The sequence below is a fragment of the Melozone crissalis genome, unplaced genomic scaffold (assembly GCF_028551555.1).
Source record: "Melozone crissalis strain CALT ecotype California unplaced genomic scaffold, PUWL_Pcris_2 ptg000014l_1, whole genome shotgun sequence".
Taxonomy (NCBI): Eukaryota; Metazoa; Chordata; class Aves; order Passeriformes; family Passerellidae; genus Melozone; species Melozone crissalis.
In genome coordinates this window covers 5,346,595-5,367,129 of record NW_026535792.1, presented here as the reverse complement: position 1 = coordinate 5,367,129, position 20,535 = coordinate 5,346,595, and the positions used below count along the sequence as shown (strand labels likewise).

General features: G+C 41.8%; 1 long non-coding RNA gene across 1 annotated transcript; it reads left to right on the top strand.

Annotated features, from left to right (window-relative positions):
* The first annotated feature begins 377 nt into the window (after nt 1–377).
* Nucleotides 378–19,264, top strand: LOC128934912 (uncharacterized). Its single transcript, XR_008482895.1, has 5 exons — nt 378–466; nt 11,262–11,381; nt 12,319–12,475; nt 13,922–13,999; nt 18,850–19,264. It is a non-coding gene; the product is annotated as an uncharacterized LOC128934912 (long non-coding RNA).
* The last annotated feature ends 1,271 nt before the right edge of the window (nt 19,265–20,535 follow it).

The following is a 20,535-nucleotide window of genomic DNA, read 5'->3' as shown; positions in this document are numbered from 1 at the left end:
GCTCAGGGCTCAGGGAGTGTCTTTACAGGTCACTTAGAGCCATCCATCTGATCTGAAACAAGATCAGTCAATCTCTCCTCTGGCTCTGTGCCTTGCTCGCCAGAGGTTCTGTCTCCATCCCCCCAGGGCTGCAGCAGGGGTGTATTTTGCATTTTGGGGTGGATTTAGGGGCTGCCCAGGTTCCAGAAGATCCCACTTTGGGATGTACCTGTGAGCCACAAGCTGAGTTTTTTTGTTTTGCAGCCAAAGAATAGTGTGGGCTCCAATTCCTTGAGGTTGAATACAGCCTTTTCAAGGGAGAAAGATTTCCTTTATTTTCCTGCATCAAAATTTACTATTTTAACCTTTTTTTTTTTTTTTTTTTTTTCAAGCAGGTTCTGTGTTCAACACCTTCCTGAGAAAAACAGGATTTCTGCACGGAAGGAGGATGAGTACTCAGACACACACCTGAATTCTGCAGCAGCAGGTAAGGAATAGCTTTCCTTTCATTTGGCACTCTCCCTTTCTTCAGGCTGAACTCCTTCAGTCTAATCAAAGCATCTGAGGTATCTCAGACACAGAAGATTCACAGCTTGGCAGAGGTCACAAATATTTCCTTTATGTTTTGGCAGGGTTTTGGCACAGTCTGAGGATAAATTTTGAGCAGGGTAATATGAGGCAAGGGCAGATCATCAGGGCCTTATGCCCTGTTACTGCAGAGAATCCTCCAAGAGATGCTAAACACAGAACAGCCTCCACTTTTCCTTTGTGCCCTGCATATAAGAAGCTACAACGTGGTATAACAAACTAGGTCTGGCTTTTCAATAGAAAAAAGATATGTCAGGCTTTAAGTCTCCTTGACATGACAACATCTTCATCTAAATCGTGAAGCCATCCTTTGGATAGCCCAGCCTTGGTCTAATGTCTTTTAGAAAATGATGCTCATTTAATTCCTGAAATGTGAAATCTAGGTCTCAGGTCAAGAGCATAGATGCTGTTTAGCTGAAAAATTTAGATCCATCAGACTGTCTGCAAGAGTCTGCAACTTTTCAAACTTTAGATTGCAGCTAGACTCTTACTGCTATGTATAGTCTTTTGAAGAGCGGCATCTAAATAAAAATACCCTTGAAGTACAGGGCACTTTTTATGCTCCCACCCTCACAATTTTTTAGGAAACAAAAGACTTCTTCAGGGCCACAACTTGTCTGCAAAGAACAAATAGCCAGACCTCGGCTAAAAGTTTATTTCCTTTTCCCCCAAATATCCAGCCCTGAATTCTTCCCTCAGGCAGGATTTTGATGGGACTTGATGGGAGAATCCCCTAAGACAGGCAGGGTCAGATCACACAGATGAAGGGACTTGACAATATGGGAGATATGGAAACACCTCAGCCAGAGCAGGGCAGCTACTCCATGGGAAAATAAACCAAGTTCTTATCTTAGTAATTGTAAGGACAAATTAAATCTAGTCCCGAGCAATCAGGACTCACCCCTTCACTGTTACAAGATGACAGACCTCCAGCCAAGCCACATATCCTTTGGTAGTGGAGTGATCAGCTGAATCTCTTGCCAGGCAGATTTCTAATTCTCATAAGATGTGTTGGTTATGGGCAGGATATTTCTACAACACAGGGAAATTTTCATCCCCAATGGGAAACACAGCTGGGCCAAAGGAAAGCCTGTGTGGCACCTGTATCTAGAACAGATCACAGACACATATGAGCTTCCAGAAGGCAACAGAAACTCCATTCATATGGCAATTGTGTCTTTATATCCTCTCCATGTGTATGAATTTTTGGTTGTATGAACAGCCATATCCAGTTATTGAAGTATTTGATGATCCAAAGCGCTCAAGGCCTTCTTATTCCATCTCATTCACAGTTAAAGTTCTGCACAACCTTTTTACTGGCTTTCAGCCTGCCATAAATACAAATGACTTGCCAATAAAAGCTGGTATCTCCCTCTGTCAGGAGGACTATAGCATCGTTGTTATTTAAGAGGTGGCAGTTTTGACACAATTCTTATTTAAAATTTGTAAAAGGAAAAAAGATGATGCAATAAATCTGCATGTTCTTCCTAAGCAGCCATTGAAAGTGGATGCTCTTCCCCTTTCCAACAGCATCAGCCGTTTAATGTTTCCTAAGTTGTTTTTGCATGAATTAGGGCGTTGGAGTGAAGCACTGTCAGTTACAAAACCACGCTGTTGTCTCCAGCTAATTTTGCGTTAGTAGCTCTTTTAAACTGCTAAATCTAGTTTTTAGTGTATGATCATTCTGTTTAGTGATGGTGTAAAACAGCTGCTACTTTTCTGATGAGTTGCCTGTTTTCCATTTTATGTCTCTGCAAGATGTTGGGTTTCATCATGGCCCCGTCTGACAGGCAGCTGAAAACAACCTGTAAAAAACCTCCAAAACACAACAGAAAGCAAAGAACCCCAAATCCAGGGGGGCAGTCACCCATACCAAATTTCAGAGTGATCTTCTGTCTTTACTGGCACCCTCAGACCATCTCAATTCTACACTAGGATGATGTAAATGAGGAGATCAGGATGAGCAGGAAAGCAGGAAAGTTGCTGCTCTAAAGGGGAAAGTGAGTGACCATCCAACACCCCCAGACTGTTTCTGGGGGTCTGGTTCAGATTAGGATGGCTGTGCTTTTTCTATCCTTACTGCTCATGCTGCTGGTCCCTGCTCTCTGCCTGGTTATGGCCAGAAGGCTGAAATTATGGCTTGGATGAAATTATGGCTTGGGGTGTCTTTCCAAAGTAATTAATCACTCTGCTTTCCTCGGGTGCTGCTTGCAACTACTGCTTCTTGAGTGTTGTTTTGCCACTGAATTGCTTGGGTGCCAAACTCTTCCCAGTGGCCATGAGAAGGGAGCAAGGGCCAGACTGTTCATGACTCAGTTACCCCTCACTAACATTTCAAGGAGTATCTCTTAAGCAAAATCCCCATCACCTTTGTGAAAGGTGTTTTGCATTTGGTGTTCACCAGAGGTTCTCATGAGGAAACACTTAGTGGTCACCCCGTAGATATTTGCTGCTGACTTTCCCAACCAGGCAAACAGCCCTGCTTCATTCAGTGGCAGAAAGCTGAATGGTTCTCTTTGATCTTGCCTTATCCCCTGTATCCTGTGGGCTGGCATTTGTTCCACCTGTTCCAAGCAAGAAAATGACAAAACTCATAAAGGAAGCACTCAGAGAGCTTCTCAAAGAGGTGAAGACCAAGATCTTTCCAATAATAACCCACACTCCATAAAAAGATCTTAGATTCTGGATAGACAAATTGGAAGCAGCTTGCCTCCCTGGTTCTTCCTTTTGCACTTACTCTCCTCCTCAGCACAACTCAGGCTTTTCCAAAAGCAGAGCAGCCCATTGAACAGCGGTGGTCTAAACTGTTATGGAGATCTTAAACTGCTGAATTGTTACAAGCTGAAATTGATTGCAACTGAGACTGTGAACTGAAGTGCTGGAAACAGCACAAAGAGAAGTGGGGAAAGGGTACGAAAGATCTTGCTTTATTATTTTGGGTTTTTTTCCTCTTTTGTAAGAATTCTGAACAATTTGGCCTTGATGAGTTCTGCATCTCTCTCAATAGCCACTGGACTGTTTTTCCTGGTATTTTCAACATAAAAGGTATTCTTGGTTTGTCTTCCAATTTGCAGTGTAATTTCTAAAGAATTCTAAAAGTCTGATTCAAAGTCAGATCCAGAGGGAAAATCTATGATGTCAGATCCAGAGGGAAAAATACTATTAAATTTACCCCTCCTCAAGCTAAAACCCCCCTTTTTTCAGCTTCCCAAAACTAAAAAATCTTCTTAGCCTGCTTCACCCTACTCTGCCTTGATTTTATTTGCACCCTCATCACGAGAGCATCTGAACACCTCCGAGTAGTACATTAAGCAACGTGAGTAACATCTGTCACGTACGGTTTGCTCGCTGTCTCTCAGCATCCTTAAAAATGAATTTACTGCTTGTGCAGGATCAATAGTGCTGGAGACAGGCAGTCTCTGTTCAGCCTCAGAGCTGGCACAGTTTGGGTGAGACCCTTGTGATGGCTCCCCCAGCCTGCTGTCCCTTGTCCTCCCTCATGCATTGGGGAGCACCCACGGAAAAGCTGCTCTGCACCAAGGTTGTTTCCAGTGGGACAGAGAAGTCCAGGTAATTTGGGGAAATCAGATGAGGTTGTCAGTGTTTCCCTGCTCTCAGTTGCATGTGAATGGTCTTGGGGGCCTGCAGCACTCAGGAGCCCTGGTGGATCCAGCATCACTGATTTTCCAAGGTTTTCTGCCTTCCTCAGGTGGCTTTGCTTATTTTTTAGCATCAGTTACAACTTATTGATGGACAAGGATGTTGCTGTTTCTCACCATCAAAAACATCTCTGCCAGATTTCCTTGACAGAGACAGTGTTCTCAGCCACTGAAATCAGGTCAGTAAATGTCCCTTGCTGAACAGAGCTGGGAGCCCTCTCCTCTGGAGCCAGCACCACAAGCAAGATCTAGGCATCCTGGGGCGCTGTAATTTCAAGCAATATGTTTTCTTAATGGGCCAAATATGCTTTGCTTAATTTTGCTTCCAGTGCATGGGATTGTTATTGCTCAGTGGCCCCACACAGGTGTTTAAGCAGTTTTGTGGCAGGATTTTCCAGTAGCAGCATGAGGTTTTATTGACTGTCACCTCAGGAGTAACTTCAGAGGAAATGACATCCCCAGCTGGTTGTGATGGATGCGTGTGGAGCTGTGGCAGAAAACTCAGGAGCCAGTGACCTCTCTGTCATTGTCTATCATATTTTGGGTGAGAATGCAAAGCAACTGTAAAAGGACACTGCTTTTCATGCAGTGAGAAGAGTTAGGAGAGATGAAGTTACTAAATTACTTGTTTTCCCTGAAAACTGTCGGCTTGTCAGCTCTGATAACATGAACATACTGAGGATAGGTCAACAAGTAAAATAAGTTCCATATTTTGTGAGGATTCTAGGTTGTAGGGTTTAATTTGGTCTATGAGTGTGGATTAAATGGTAGACTAGGGGAATCTGGTCTCTGTGTGGTAACCTAAATTATAAATTACACAGCTTTTGACACATGAGAGACATCTGACCCACAACTTGCCCTTGTTCCAGTTCCATAGTAGGTCAAAACCCAGGTGAACACCACTAATTTCTCCTCAGTGCCACCAGCCTGTACCTTGCCATCCATAAAAAGCAGATCCATGTACCTGGCTGCTTGGAAACCCAGCAGGACCCACCCAGGACATATTCCAGAGCTTTTTCTCTGGGTAATATCTGAGACTGTGCTTCACTGTTAGCAGCAATGGAAACAGGAGCTATCTGATCAAGACAGATAAATACATCTATTTCAGAATACATAATCTTACCACATATGTGAAGTAGTTTAATCATTAGCAAGTTGTCAAGCTTTTATTGAATGGAATTAGCCTCTTTATTTCTGGTCAGGATCAATCTTTTTTCCCCCTTCCCAGTACAATGAATGCTTATTTGTTACACGTTGCAGCGTCTGGGGCAGATGACACTTGCCAAAGGGTTTGATGATCAATTCTGATACAAATCTGACATGAAGAAACAGGAGAGAATCTGCATCAGATGATCAGTGGGAGAGATAAATTCACATTTAATGCTTCTAAATGTCTGTGCATGTTATATCCATCTCAAACACAGCATTCAAAAGCAAGCACAGTGCACAAGACGATGCTTGGATGAGGACACAGAGTAAAGGGGTGAGGGTGACATTTCTCAGTGGAATGTTGTAGAATTGTGGGATTGAGAGCCTAGTTAGAATTAAGTGGGATATTAGCTATAAAGCTATGGGGCAGAGAAATGGCCTCTTGCCCACCAACTCTGGGATAACAGAGGCCACGGGAAGAATAAAAAAGACTTTCCATATTTGTCTATCCACTAAAAATCTCTGTTAGATTTGCACCTCCAATTTGGAGATGAAGGAGAGCCCTATTTCCAGTCCCAGACCTCAGAGCCATGCCTTCATTTACCACCAGTCTGCTTTGCTCCTCTTCCTCTCCCTTTCCAAGCAGGGCTGTAGATGAGTATTCATGAACGCTCCTTATTATTTCTCCCCTCACAGTTGCTTTTTTCTTCCCACACCTGCCAACATTAGCTCCTTCCTTTGACTCACGCTGCTGTGCAGCCTAATGCATGTGATCTCCATGCCAAGATGTTATTTAATTTCCCAACAAAGTTCTTCTGGCGTGGAATGAGCTGAGCAGCAAGAGCACAGGAGGGGAGGCATAGGCAGGGGTGGGAAAGGGGAACCAGAAGGAACAGGGGCTCGAATTTCTGTTTCCTCTGGCTTCACACACCCAAGTTGTGCTGTGTGTGTCCGGGGAGCAGCGTGGGTGGGTGGGGATGGCAGCAGGGGGTTCATCAATGGCAGGTTGCTGAATCAGGAACCCTGACACTTGTGAAGCACTCTGTCAGGAACATTAAGTATCCAAAAGTGATAAAGCTTCAATTTGCTAGTCCATTAGACTAATTACTGCAATAATTAAGTAACTACTTGATTAGAACTAATGGGTACCTAATTATCCAGGAGAAAAGTATCAGGTGGCAATTATCAGGTGGCAATTAATAGACTGGAGTTAATGTCTTAGCACTGTCTTTGTATGAATTCATAAGCAAGGTAAAGAAAACAAACAATAACTTATTAATATTTATTGGTGCCACAGTGTTTTTCAGCTTGTTTCATTTACACAGAACCAATTAGTGAAAAGACAGTTAGTGTTGCAAAGATGTAAAGTGACTGAAGCAGGAGTTTGATTTTAAAGGAACAGGATCACATTAGCACTTATAAGCAAAGACAAATGGGTATCAGCCAGGGACTTGATTCTGGTGCTACTAATTCATCAACAGAAGAAATCAGAGTAATTGAACTCAGTATTAATAATGAAACACACAGGAAGGCAGCTCCTGTCTTAATGGGGTTCACTTTAGTTTTGGTCCCTCCCTGGGTCTCCATCAGCTTTTTTACAGTGCCTGGGAAATGCAGGGACACCTCAGTGAACAAAAGGGAGCTTCCCTCTGGCAGGGGTGGGAGACACGGCGATAAAACCCTCCGGATAATGCTGCAGCTCTCTGAAGGAGACAGATTTCCTGTTCAGCTGAAGCCTGGGTGCAACACAGGCTCCATCATGAAGGTGAGATGGTTCAGCTGAATTCCTGCCCGTTCACTCTGTTGGTGTAAAGAAATTACAACAGCAGCTCCATTCCTGAAAATTTCCCCTTAGCTCAGCACCCACTTGAAACGTCACTGTGAGCTCCTGTGGATGAAGTCTAAGAGTAAATTCAACCTGCTTTAGACCTCAGGTTGGAGTGTAGTTAGTTTTTTAGGGAGGGTCTTTTTTGTATTTCCTTTATTTCTTTTTTTTTTTTTTTTTCATGGCTATGCAAAGGCCCAGCTTCTCAGATTATATAATTTGCTGTTGTTTCTCTGAGGTCAATCCAACCATAGTTGGATTTTTGCAGAATGAAACTATGGTCTAGGATGTACTTTCCTTGCTCTCCTCTCCAAATTCAAGGAGCTTTAAATCTCCCAGCAGAAAAATGAAAAATACCAGGGTTTTCTTTCCTACAAATCTTTATGATCCTAATGATCCTCTAAAATGGCTTCAATCCAAAAACAGTTGTGCATGCAAGTTGTCTCCTTGTCTCTCTATGGGAGAGCTCATATTAGCCATAATTACTCTCCTGAGTAAGAGTTGTTAAAGTGTGATATACAATGAACTCGTGACTGATTTTAAAGCACAGAATGAAGAGTTCCCTTATAAACCTCAATCCTTTGAAATTCAGCTGTTGGTAAATGAAAGACCAAATTCCAAGATGGCTTTTGCAGCTCTGCACAGTGCATGGTTTTATGGAAGTGGAGGATCTTGCCTCTACAACAGCTATCACCCCCCCCTCAGCCTTTTTTCCATGTTATAAATAAGTGAAAGGTATCCTAATCATATTTTAGACTGTGTGCAGAGTCAGACGCTAAACCATAATGTCTGTATATGAGAACATGTGGAATGATAAATGGAGATAAATCTAAAATTTATAGAACATGAACATTTGCATAAACTGCAATATCCAAACACATAGGCTGTTAAGTAACAATTGTCACAAAGGGCATAAAAAATTCAACTTTGTTTCATGGAAAGAACTCAAATTCCTAACATGATTAAGATAATATATCATTTGTTCCTATCTTATTAAAGGCGTAATTGTTGTTAGACACAGAAGTGGCATTAACTCTAATCTGGCTTTATATATGTACAAATAGGAGGGGAGGTGGATCTGAAAATTGATGCTTTTGGTGATCCATAGGCATTTTATTAATGTTTGAATAATAACTGCCTGGAGGGCCTGTTATAAATTAAAGGGACGAATTGAGATATAAATTTTTATGAGGACTAGTTATACATTTCCATTATGTGTTTAAAAATGAAGGAATTACTGTGAACACAGCAGAACTCACATTTATTTGAGGTGATTTGGATGGGAGGGAAGGTGCAGTGAAGGAAGCTGCATGCTGGCTGTAAGAAAGATGTATCTGTCCCTGTGAAAAGATATATCATATGTCATGCATGAACTCTCTTCCACAGCAGACTTTTCTCTGCAGCTGATTTCGCATGATTATTTATTTGACAACAGCAAGTGATGATATAGCAGTGAGTTTTAGGCCACTTAGGGAAGAATTCTTATTCTTAAATCATAGAGGATTTCCCAAACCCAGCCACTGTCAAACTAGAGTTAATCTAACAGAGAAACCCAGTAATCTCCTCGGCATACATTTCTCATTATTCCTCCTGCTTGGGTATACACATCTTCATTTGCAGCGCATCCATGGGACCAGCAGCGCTTCAGAGCTTCCTCCTGCCCTTTGCTGAGGCTGCTTTTGGGAGCTCAGCTCTGATTGCTGAGAAAGCAGCAGCTCCCCTTTGTTATCCAGCAGCACTGATGCCCTGGGAGATCCTCACACAGTCCCATCACCGTGCTTGGACGTGACAGAAAAGGGGATGACAACCCAATACCTTCACTCAGGCAGGCTTGGCCCAAACCCACGTCTGCTCATAAGGGAAGGGAGGCAGGATGCCAGTGTTTAGACAGCCACTTAATATGTGGGGACCTGTTTTCCATGCCCTGATTAATTGGAACTGACCACAGAGGGCAAAGTGTCCTAGATGAAATCCTCCAGTGTTTGACCCCCGTTTAGAGGCTTGATTGCTCTGGACTTCAAGAGGTGCCAGCAAGCTCGATGCCTTGGAGGGCTTTATCTGCATTCTCTGTGCCTCAGTTCCCTATCTGGCTCACAGGAGTGGTTTGAGGAGGAATGTGTTCATTGGGATGATATCCAGAGAGATGGCAATGTTGTATCATCTGCAGACATCCCACACCAAGGTAGCAGCTGTGCAAGTGTGTGCCAGGGGAGCTTTATTATAAGACACACAGCACAGGGGCCTTCCATTTTACAGCCTTTCATGTGAGTCAATTAATCAATTTAAATTTTGCAGGCTTTTTTTGTTAGTTTTTTTTTTCTCCCAACCCTCCCTTTAATTAGAATTGCAAGGGCTGGGCAAGTATTTTCTTTTTGGACTAGGCCTGATTCATTGGGAAATAGGACTTGGAGGATGCTTTTGGCTTGCAGAGAACCTGAAGCATTAATGAAGTTGATAAAACATCAAGACCCAGCTCAACCTTATTTTCCATCTTTGAAGAACCACCCTTGGCTCTACCACTCATGGGATCACTGTCCACAATTGCAGGGGATGATTGGTATTACCTTTTGATCTACAAACAGTGCTATTTTTTTCTTTCCAGTGTGGAAATGAGGTGGTCTACAAGAAATATGACAAAATATCCTCATGGTTCTGATCCAGGTTCCTGCTTTTAGCAGAGTTTTGAGTCTGGACTCTATTCCCAGGCAGCTCAGTGTGTGACAATAAACCTGTTGTGACAGCGAGAGGAAGGATCAGCTCCATTTGGTTCCTGCACAGTCGGTTCAGCTTTCTACAACCTCAGTGTTTTGTCTCCAATCTTTCAGCTGAGAAACACAATTTGTGACACTCCCAACCTTACTCAGATCAGCCTCTGTGTCTGCTACCTTCAAGGATAGTGCCACGGTTATGTCTCTCTCTTTTTCCTGTAAAGTCATACAAACAAAAGTGATTGTTGTGAAAATATCATCCAACAAGCACTGAAGCAGCAAAAATTATTCTCCCAGTCAATTGGAATTTTTTCTAGATGCATTAAAGTGCTGGACAAGTGACTAATTAGGCAAGACTTGTACTGTCTGCTTTTCAAAACTATGTTTTTTCTGTGTGTGTTATTGAAGGGACAGATCCACAAGAGTTTCTTTAGGGAAGATGCAGGGGAATGTTATAGAGAGTAAGTTCTATGACAGAATTAGCAAATGTATTAAGTACAGTGCCAATCTGGTATAGCAGAAATGACTAAATACCCATCAGGGCCTGTCACTCGTCAAGAAGTGAAATCTTAGACCCATTTAAGTCAATGACAAATGTTCACAGAATCTGGCTGCAAGTTAATAAATGTTTGGAGCCTGTTTAACTCAAACTCTGATATTTGTCAGATTAATTATTTGACTGATCTTATTGTGTGTCAAACAATTTCTTTGTGGAGTTAGAATGCTTTGTGCTGCATTATCTGTAATTCTGATTAAGAAAACATCATGCAAGTATCAAGATATATGATTGCAAGTTTTATATCAGGTCGTAGAGAGCTATTATATACAATAATAAATAATATAATTAAATATGGGATTGTTAAATGTTCAAAATAGGCCACGGTTGAAGCTGTATTTTCTGCCTTATTTTTTGACATTTCCTGATTTAGGAGTACTTTAATATTCAACCTGAACTTCCTTTTATCATATTCTTTTTCTTAAGCTACATTTATGTAAAAAGAAAGAAAATAACTCCACATGTACACCAATTCCTTCAGCTTACACTTGCCTTTAATACAAAACAGAGGATTTCAGGACTATATACATCAGGTGTTTTCAGCAAAGTAGCAGCAGCAAATCATAGACATTTGTCATTCCTTGGAGCTGTCTGACAGTTCTGACAATTCATTAGGCTGGGCTGAAAAGAGGTTTAGAAAGCGAAGGAAGGATCACAGGTAGTGGAGTTGCCTTTGCATGATCCAGTAATAGCTGATTTGTATCATTTTTGGTGATGGATACACTCTTCAGATTAAACTCTGCTGAATTTTCCCCATTTATTCTTTTCTTTTCTCTTCCTCTTTTTTCCTTCAGCAGGAGCTTCTGGGCACATTAGTCTAGATTTAGACCTCGATTTACCCCAAGGAGGAGATGCCCAGGAAATTCTTCCTGGACCCTCCTGATATTTGTGGCTTTTCAGAGCTAAGGAGAAGTGAAGTTAGTTTTGCTATTCAGTTTCTACCCAGTGAGGCTTTTCTTTTCCAGTGTGTTTGAGTTACAATCTTTGCCGTGCCCGTACCATGACATGTGCCATTCTTCAAAGTCAGAGTCACTCCTGCCAGGATCTATGCAAATCAAACTCGTGCCTTTGTGCAGAGATAAGTGCCTCCATTATCCCACTCCTTCCACTTGCTGATTTGCTTTTGAGACTTTACACAAGCAATTTTTTGACTTAAAGGCAAATCCTCTACAATAACGCTGAATCCGCAGAATAGGCCACCTGGAAAATATGTGATCTTCCATTGGAAAGCATTTTCCTTTTCCAGGTTGGTGGGCTGCTTCAAACCATGCAGCCGTGTAAAATGCCAGGGTCAGAGCCTGAGTGGGTGAGGAGATGCTGGTCCAGCCAGGGAGCATCCCTGGGGTCAGGCACATGATGCTCCTCAGGATCAGCAATATCAGGGAGCCTGCTTAGCCCTGCTGAGGATGAACAGCTTTCCATCTTCACTCTGTCTGTTTTATGGCTGCCACAGAAGAAGCAGTCAGAGATTGAGCCTGACCCAGTAGTATTATGTGTAGGTCTTACAAGAGCAATATTTGCTCTTGATGACCGTCGGAACATAGTCCTTTAAAGAACCCTAAAATAGCCCTAAAAGAAGGGCTTGTACACTGGCTGTTTTGGGGGGTTATTTTTTAACATGTGAAATTTTTCAGACCCTCAAAACCATCCGTAAATTTTAAGTACTTTCTAATTTATGCCTTTTTTTTTTCCCCTAAGATTCAAAGTGCTGACAGCACTGCCTCCCCATCCATTTTGGGCACAACTCCTTCTTCAAATTTCCTACCTGTATCAGCCAAATAGAGAGATTCAAACCAAGGTTTTAGCTGGAAAATCTCAGACATGCAAATTATCTCAGCCTTCTCTTTCTTCCAGCGTGTCTTTATGGACTCAAAATCAGTCTCTACCCTGAAGAAATACAGGCATTTCCCTGTGATTCCACATCCAGGACTGGTCAGTATAAAGCAAATAAATGACACTCATGGATGCTGGATCGTGTGTCACCTTGTCTGATGTGCCTCCAGATTTGTTGGTAGGTTTTTGGAGGGTTTGCAGTGATTTTTGCAGTCAGTTTTGAGTGGCAGGCTGTATGTGTTGGTTTATAATTCTGGAGTTGTGAGTGTGGGTTGAACTGTTGGCATTAATTATTTTCAATAGTGAGTCAGAGGCTGAATTACAGAATCCTACCCATGGATATAAGAGAAAACAAAGAAACAAGTGGCCTTCCTCTCCCTCTCCTGACATAAGTCATATTTTGTCTCCTACGACCTCAGCAGGCCCTTTAAATTTCATATCAAACATTAGAAAGAAAGAGGTCAAAGTAAGAGCCCTGCTGAAAAAAAACCCACAGCCAACCCAGATATGAACTATGGGAACTTGTCATCTTATCATCCTAATTGAAGTCATTCTGCAATGTATGACAGTCCATCATATATTCTGCCAGTCAGTGTGTCATACATGATGTGTAACAAGAGAGCTCATAAACCCAGAGGGGAAGCCCCTTCTTTTTTATTACTTTATTTGATCATTTTCATAAAAAGTCCCCTTGCTCAATACAGAGGGACGTGTTTATTAGCCCCATTAAAGCTTTGTCCATTCATTTGACACCGTGATTTACACAGCTTTACCACCAAAGGATCCCATTATTTCCAGTCTGGGGAGGTGTCTTTTTTATTGTGTGATGAAAAGTAAGTATTTAATTCCACAGGTGAAGGCAAAGAAAGGGGAGGTTGTTGTCAGAGGCTCAGAAGTAAACAAAAGGATGCTGTAGGTATAATTGACTCAGAGGAAGAAAACATTCCCAGTAAATAGAGAAAAATAAATAAATAAAGATGCTCTTCCTGTGGAGTGGGAATTTAACTGGGCTCAGCTGAACTTTTTTTTTCCCCCCCCGCATGCCTTCATTAAAAACAGCAGAATTTGGCAAAATTTCCCTCTGTGTTCTACTCATGAATGTTTCTAGAAAATATCAGCTTTCATACGCAAATATTCTTGAAGTGAAATTGGTGGCTTCCTTTGAACACAGCTAGTGCCTCAAATCCCATCTGCTTTTCCTACAACACGCCCACTCATTATCTAGCTTATTTGGCTTTATTTTATTTTTTTTTAAATGAACACAAATTAAGCTATTTAATCAAATATGTACATGATTACATGGCATTTTTGCATAAGAGTTATACACCCACGGAAATCATTAATCACAGATAACAACACTATGTTAAAATTAGACATTTTGTTTTCTTTTTGTATGCGTGTGCTTTTTAACATAATATCCTGCGTAGCTCTAATTTCACCTCTACTCTCATTTGAATAAATCAGGATTGTTTTACAACAAATTATTCATTTGTCTGTAGCTCTGATAATTGGTATTTATGTTTAGACTTGATCTCAGAGGAATAAAAATACAGAACTTGAAAATAAAATTGGTATGGTTCAAATCCCTCTTTTTCTTTTTTCTTTTCCCCTTTTTTGCTTGCAGAGAATGTCACCATGAACGTCCATTGGCAAACTGGATAAGAAAGAGTGTCACAGTGCAGGACAACCTAGAAGATGACAGGTATTTCCAGGCATAGCAATGATGAGATCAAATTCCCCTCAACCTGCCTTGTTTGCTGATCTTTTAATCAGATTCAACTTCACTGCAGCTACAGCACAAGGTTCCCTGACAATGTATGACAGCATGTGACAGAAAAATATTTTGATTTTTTTTTTTCTTTTTTGGTCATTTGATGCTATTTGAGATAAATCTGAAGCCCCAGCAGCATCTGATAAATCTACTAAACTACTCTAATGGAGGTTTTTAACTATTCATAATTGAACTGGAAGGTCTGGGGTTTGTGTTCGCGTGTTTGTAGTGGAATCCAAACAGGAAAGCTGGGAAATGATCTAAACCCTTTGAGATTAACCTGCCATGAAATAGCATCAATGACAGAAGAGGACATTATTAAAAAGGAGCCAACCTCACTCAAAAAGAACCACTTTATGAAGCCAGAGCCCAAAGAAGAGCACCCAGGGCTGTTTGTGGTCCCACAGGGATAGGTATTTCATCCCCCATCTTCATCTCTCCAAATTTCCTCTGAATGGCTTCTGAGCTGAATTCTTCAGAAAGAAAAATACCAGCAAATTTTGAATGGGACTTATCAGCCTTTTCCCTACAATCTGCTTCGTATTCCTCTCACACCCATGTTCTTGCAGTGTCTTGGGGAAATGCTTGGATCACAGATAAGAGAGAACAAGGGAAGGAATGAAGCAAGAAACAAACAACAAAACAAACCCAGCACCCCCCAAACTTTTTGATGAAACTCCTCTGTGAATCGTGTGCATGGTTACAGCAAAGTTAAAACTGCCTTCTTCTTCACCAGTACTTAATTCCTGCTTTTAAAATCAGGCTCCCTTTGATCTTGAGGGTTGAAATGATCTGGAAATGAAACAGCCAGTGCTTTGCAGAAAATCTGGAGAGGGTCCCAGACATGGCTTTTACCTGGAAGGCTTCCAAAACAGGATGAAATCTCTCTGGTTTCAGAACAAATTGCAAGATTTTTTCTCTATGTCTAGTCCAACTGTGGAACTTTAGCCCTGATGTCTGTTGCTTCCCAAAGCACAGATGTAATAACCTCTGAGGTGAAATGAGAACGTTATTCCCCCATCTTCTCCCCTCTGAGGGCTGAGAGAATTTTATTAAAGTGAAGGCTTAAAGTTTTGGGCAGACTTAATTTGAGGAGACAGTTGGTTATAACCCAGGCTAGGGCCATCTATGTGAAGGCTGGAGAGGACAGAGCACCAGGAGCATCTGTGACATCTGGATCCTGTTGAAAGCTCAGAAATATCTGCCTGGCTTCACGTGACGTGGCCCCAGAGCCAAAAGGGCTGAGAAATGTGGTTAAGAGACTGCAGCAAGCTCTGCCCTAGCAAATGAGTCCCACTGAGAAAGCAAGCACATCAATATTTCTTTGAGTCTGTTTCTTTTAGTGAATATATTTCCATATGTTGCATTAATATTTCTTTTATTGGGGCTTGTAAGTCCATCTGGTATTTGTATTGGGAGGGCTTGTGCTGGCAGATCCCTGTGCTGCTGTTACACACGGATCTGGAGAGCCCTTGCAAGGGTAGGTGGTTGGGTAGGGACAACATCCCCTCAGCTGCCTTTTTAATTGGATGAACTTCTCAAATCAATCACGATAACCTGGTTACTTATGTCAATTAGCTCTCACTGTGCCAATGGTACAATGTAAGTATGGGCTGAGTATAAGGTATAGCAGTTCACAGTAAAGAACTGCTCTGTTTCAGTGTAACAACCCTGATCTAGGTGAAGTAAAGGAGGAAAGATACCTGGGCATCAATATTAAACAAAAAATGTGCTGAAGCGCCACAGTTTGCCAAGACAATAAGAATCACTTTCCTTCGCATGCATTATTAAGGAATTGGGGAATAATTATCTGCTTTAATACAAGCTTTTTCCTTCTGCATGATTAACTCCAGCGCTATCAACAGAGAGTGTGACGACTCTGAAATGACAGCTCCCGGTAGCACGTTCTGGGATTAGCAAAAACAGGTTGTCACTTTAGCCCAGCCGGGATCAGGCAGTGTCTGTGTGCCGAGGGCTGGACAGCAGAGCCACGTTCTGCACCAGACACCTGACAGCCCAAGTGGGCAGCGGGCCCTGCCTCCTGCCAGGTGGCTCCCAGGTCGGGCATGCAGGGCTCTGCTCCTGCAGGAGATTGGGTTTCCACCGTGCGATTTTGGCTGTGCAGCTTCCAGACTGAAAGCACTCCATGCTCCTCGTGCTAAGCTGTGACTCGCTCTGTTCGCTGCACCGAGCTGATTTTAAAATAGTGTGCACTTCTAAAATGCCTGCCTCTAATGCCAGTCCTGTGTCTGGCTGCTCAGTGTGCAGAGTGACAGCGCACGCACCAGCCCCTGGAGGGGATGGAGAGAGAGGTAGGACAAACACGCCGGAGCTCTGAGCAATGGCATGAAACGACAACAAAAAAATCCTTTCGTTCTTACTAAAGTTGAAAAAAGTCTGTCGTGGCTTCTGCAGAAATTAATCAATATATGGAAAAATGCATAATAACTATGGGGGCAGCAAGAATCTCTCCATAAATTAGAATATTGTGAGTTTCTAGAGCTAACTGGGAAAAGCACTGGGGTTACTAGCGGGGCTCTGGAGCCAAGGCAGAGTCCATGGAATTGGATCCTTCACTAGAGTCCATATTTTGTCAATGTCAGGATACATAAGAACTGTAAAACAAAGCAAATTGTATGTATGGAAGGAAACTAGAAATTTAGTCCTGCATCACAATCCTTTGAAAAATTCATAATAATTAAAAAAAAAGAGATTAAACGTCCATATATATTTTTAAGAGAAATAGGAGGTGAAAAGATTAATTCTTAAAATCTGTGAAATATACAGTGATGAGTTACTGGGGTTTGCAGTGAGGGGGGTGTTTTTGTAATTCTGTAGGCATCTCAGTCCTCTGGTGAAATGATGTATGGGGCAATCGTCTGGTAGGGGCTGATGGGATGTAAATGAAACTAATTAAGGAAATGTCAAACATAATTAATAAAACAGGTTTAAGTTGCAAAAGCACTGTCAGCTGAATGAATGGGGAAGAATGCCTCATTCCCATTGTTTTGGGGCTTGCTTGCTTATTTATATATTTCTTTATTTATTCTTTGCTCAGCCCTTCGCCCTCCCAGCAGCTTTTTCAGTTGCACCATTCAATTAGATCTCAGAAAGCTCTTGGTAGGTCCTGCATTTTCACCTTGCCCCCCTTGCGAGCTGGGGTCCCACAGAATAGGAGGAATATAAATTTGCCTTGTCGGCTTGCAGCCTGGGAAGAAGAAGGAAAAAAAATTAATTGCTAACTCCTCGTCTTCCCCAAGTACTACAGGACATTAACATAACCAATTTGCTTGAACTCCTCACTGGCTGCTTAATAGAGCATCTGACCAGCTGATAAGACCTGGGTGCTGCTGCCTATGATACCTTGTTATTAGCATTTTCATAATATTCAAATTTACAGCCCCATGATTCACTAGCCTCCATTCATTATTGATAAGTACAAAAAATAAATAAAAAAGGTTTATAAATAGCAAAGGGGGGGTGAGCGACCTATAATTATGGCAAGCAAATTAGGGTGCATGGTAGAGTCAGTTACATTTGCCTAGGAGTAATGATGCTCAAGAACTTTTTCTCCCCAGGGACCAGAAAAATAATGGATTCCCTGGCAGCTGCAGATGGGCCAGGAAAGGCTGTCACCCAGGACGCTGTTTATATAAGTTAGGCACAGCATATGGCTCTGTGTCCTGCCTGTAGCCACCTCCAGATATTGCAGTTTCAATGGAAAGAAATAAATACACAAATAAAAATAGCCCCTCGCTGGAAGGTGGTGGTGCAGGGATATGAGGAGAGTAGAGGGGAGAAAAAAGCAAACAAGCAAAGGGATTCTGCTCAGGAGTTTCTGTCGAGATCAGCCCCAGCAGCTCAGGGATCAAGTAGGGGTGATAGCCTTAAAGCCAGGGGCTGTTTAGCTGCATCACTGAAGAGAGAAAGATGAAATGTGATTTCTGCTAAAGCAAAACCTTTCCATGTTGCAGTCCAAGGCAGTCAAACACAAAAGCTTTGAGCCTGAGATGATAAAAATCATGATCCCAGTTGAAAGTAGGAGCTACTAGAAATAACCACTGGATACTTTATAATTTAAACCCTGTGGTTCTATTTCCATTAATCCAATCAAAGGCCTTTTTTTCTTTACTAATGAAACTAGAATGAAACACAAAAGGGAGGCTGACCTGTTAGCAGGTGACTGTTTCTTGTAAGTTATTCATTAAAAACACCCTAATGCTCTGGTGCTGAAGGAGGCTGTACCTATTTCTGTATAAATTAAACATAAGTGAGTTGGCTGAAAGATGAAAAAAAAAGAAAAAGGTGTTTCTCCTGACTCTCAATCCTTGTACAGGATGCATATAGAGGAAATAGCCCTTGCAGACATTTGCAGACATTTACAGTGGGTTGGGGACATTGATGTGTCAGCTGCCCCCAAATTTCTCAATTCCAGGTAGCTCCAGTTTTATTGTGGGCATGAATATTACCAATATGGTGCAACCAACATACTCTAGATAAGACAAGAATGAGCCTTGGTTTGGATCTTCTTGATAGAGCCAAAGCAGGCTCAGAAATAGAAGGTAATAAACTTTGGCAGGAAAACTGCAGTGTGGATGTTTTCACACTTTGTTTTTTTCTTTACTAAATTTAATTAAATTATTAGTGAATCTGTGTTGATTTGCATCATTCCATCCTTCTATTCTGAAGTTTGGATAATGTGCCACTGGCTTTTCGTGTAAACACCAATTGGCCTTCCAATTTCCGAGCTACTTTTCCATTTTTTCCTGTGTTATTTTCAGATACTCCCAGCTCTTCTATTATGCAACAATATTAGCAAGTATCCACTCTGGACTGCAGCCATGTCTGAATTTCCAGTTCTTGAGAACTTTCCTGCATCTTCACAAAAAATGAGCAGAGGATATTTATTAGAGCAATCTTCCAGTCAGCCCCCCTCAACAGCCTGTGCCTGGAGCCTTGTCCATTTCAATATATGCAGCAAAAAGTGCAAACTGAAACCTATTCATCTTTGTTTTCTGAATTGTGGCAAAGTTTATGAAGTGGACACAAGCTCAAGGAGGAATCCTCCTCCTGCAGCAAAACTTCTCCCCAGAACATCCCCAGCCCTGCAGAAGCTCACACCTGGACCTGGGCTGTCCATCTTCCACACATGCATTCATCTTCCAGAAACATCCTTAGGCATCCTGTGGGCTCTGCTCTGCCTTAAACCTCACATTAGCATCATCGAGGGAAAATATAAATTTAAACTGACACAGACTTGCTTGTCTCTTCCTTTGTGTTTAAACACAGATGGTTGCTTTTGTTGTGCCGCCGCATTTCAGCCAATGCAAGCAGCAAAGTACTTAACTGGAATATATATCTCTTTTCCTTTCCAAACATTCACAGCAGTGAGGTTTTTTTTGTGGTGGTTTTTTTTTTTTTTTTGGTAGGTGAAGTATCATTCTTCAGAATATATACAATGTTTTCATGCATCTTAATCTAATCCATTAGTCCTTGTAATTTATTGTTAACTGCTTGGATGTAGGGGCCATGACAGCTTTGAGTAAAGCATTTAAGCAGGCATCTGCTTTGTATAAATTATAAGAACCTTGGTCACACAAGGTTTCAGACAGAGACAAAGGTCTCTTACCAGCATCTGTAGCCCTGGGGATGGTAATTTTTTTAGTCTTTCTTTTTTACTGTAAGAAGCTTTGGATATTGGAAACAGTAAAACTATCTGCAGACTTGCATTTACTTTTGTATTTGGTATTGTTAACAGCTCCAAGGCAGGAGTATCGTGATTGGCATGGGGTTTGGGAGCTGGAAAACACTTTGTTAGTCTCAAATCAGTTCCTTGGAGGCTAAAGCCCTGATTAACTATAACTGCAGTGGATTGTTTTAATCTGACTGCTGCAGTATTTTATGTCTGGTCATTTAGGCTTATTTCTGTAAATACTTCAATAAGCCTGAATCAATTCCTTCAATGTGTCCCTTTGTCCCCTGCCATCGGACATGGCATGGTGTCATGACATAAGTAAGCACAACAGCAGGATCAGGGAAAAGATACCTTGTGCCACTGAGCAAGGAACTTAATTGTGAACAGGAAAGCAAAAACAAATTCTTAATATTATCCTAATGTGTTCAAAGCCCTTTCTCTTCTCTTTTGATTACTCTCCTGGTTTTTGCCTGGCTGTGAGATGTCTGAAAGGACAGCAAGAGTTTGTTGGGGATGCACAGATGAGCAAAGGTCTGCTGTACAAATACTCTTACTTCCTTCTCACTTTTGCTGCTTAGATTAATTTGGCTCTCTCCTGAAGGTTTCTGCATTGCATATTTCCTATATAAACCAGAAGAAGTCTGCTGGAGCAAACTAATTGAAGCAGAGTGTTTTGCATCTCACTTTGGTGCCATCGTTCCATGCTGCAGACACACAGTTCAGAGTTAATAAGGATGCCATGTCAGGGATGCCACTCACCAAGGTGAGATGC